We start from the raw sequence: 1,611 nt of genomic DNA, 5'->3' as shown, positions 1-1,611 counted from the left end.
GAATATCTCCCCCAAAATTCCCTGAGTACAGAAAACATCTTTCCAGACTTGTGCACAGTGCCATCTGCTGCTTAGAATAAAAAGCAGGAAAGGAGGTTGCACTGGGTTGCACTAGATAAGAAGCATCAGAATTTTGTACTCTAGAATCTTAATTAGTTTGGTAGCCATAGGAGATTAAAGGAAATCCATGAGATAGTAATTTCCACTGAATAGACACTGACCAAAAAGTGTGAGGATGAGAGGAGAGGAGTTATGTGGTTGGTTTGGCTCTCTGTGAAGATAAACTAGGAGGTAAATTCAGGAATGAGAAGCAGAGGAGTATGTGAAAGTTGTTAAACAAGAAGGCATCTCATGGAATACTTGACTGTCATCCAAAAGCCTAGTTTCTAATCCCAACTTTGCCTTTAGCTGGGTGGTTAGTCTTTGGTTTTAAAATGAAGGGGAAAGAAGACCTTTCAAGGCAATCTTGTTTTCCTCTTCCTTCTTTCTTTCTTTCTTTCTTTCTTTCTTTCTTTCTTTCTTTCTTTCTTTCTTTCTTTCTTTCTTTCTTTTTTTAGGTTTTTGCCATAGGGCACAAGTGCTCACAATCAGAGAGAGGGAAAGGGAGAAATCACCCCCTCTGGGAGAAGGGGATGGCCACACCACAGTCCCTTCTCCTTTATTCTCTCAAGATTTGGGGCACAGACATGCATATACCCAATGTGATTTTCAAGCCACCGTGTCTGGGACTTGAACCACAGTCAGCCATGTGGAAATCAGGCACCTTAACCATCATCAAGTCACCTCTTCAGCACCTTAACCACCAAGTCGCCTGCTGGCCCCACCAGCAGAGAATTTTTACTCTCCTCTTCTAGTCACATTGGATCCCTCAGGGAGAGAGATTTCTGGGGGTTTATGTATATGTGTGTGTAAGTGTTAGAGGACACATGAGCATTAAGAAAGAGAGAGAGAGACACAGAGAATCACCCAATAGGGTCTGGTCAGACTACAATTCTCTTTCTCCCATTACTCTCTTCTGTCAGAATCCTGAACATGAACACAGGTGCCCAGCATGTTTTTCAAACCACAAGGATTCGAGCTGAGGTTGGTCATGTACAGCTCCTTCTGTACAGCATGTCACTGCTGCACTATGGGACTGGCCCTCAGTTTCATTTTTTTCTTTTTTGGAGAGGTTTTTGCTATAGGGCACGTGTGCTCACCAGACAGACAGACAGAGACATAGAGACAGAAAGCAAGAAATCACCCCCCAGGGGGGATGGTCACGCCTCAATCCCTTCTCCTCCATTCTCCTCTAGGGATCTTGGGCACGCATGCACACGCACCCAGCATGAGTTTTAAGCCACCGGGTCCGGGACGCGAACTGCGGTCCACTACGTGGGAGTCCAGCAACATAGCCATTACGCTAACTGCTGGTTCCCTCAGTTTCATTTTTCAAAACATCCAAATGCATATGGTATAACTTCTATATCAGAAACACCTATTATGTTTAAAGAAACATAAATGGGGAACCAGCAGTTGGCATAATGGCTATGTTGCTGGACTCCCATGTAGTCAACCACAGTTAGTCTCAAACCCAGTGGCTTAAACTCACATCAGGAGTGTGTGCGTGCG

Source organism: Tupaia chinensis, unplaced genomic scaffold, assembly GCF_000334495.1.
Source record: "Tupaia chinensis unplaced genomic scaffold, TupChi_1.0 Scaffold000275_1, whole genome shotgun sequence".
Taxonomy (NCBI): Eukaryota; Metazoa; Chordata; class Mammalia; order Scandentia; family Tupaiidae; genus Tupaia; species Tupaia belangeri.
This window is presented reverse-complemented; position numbering follows the sequence as displayed.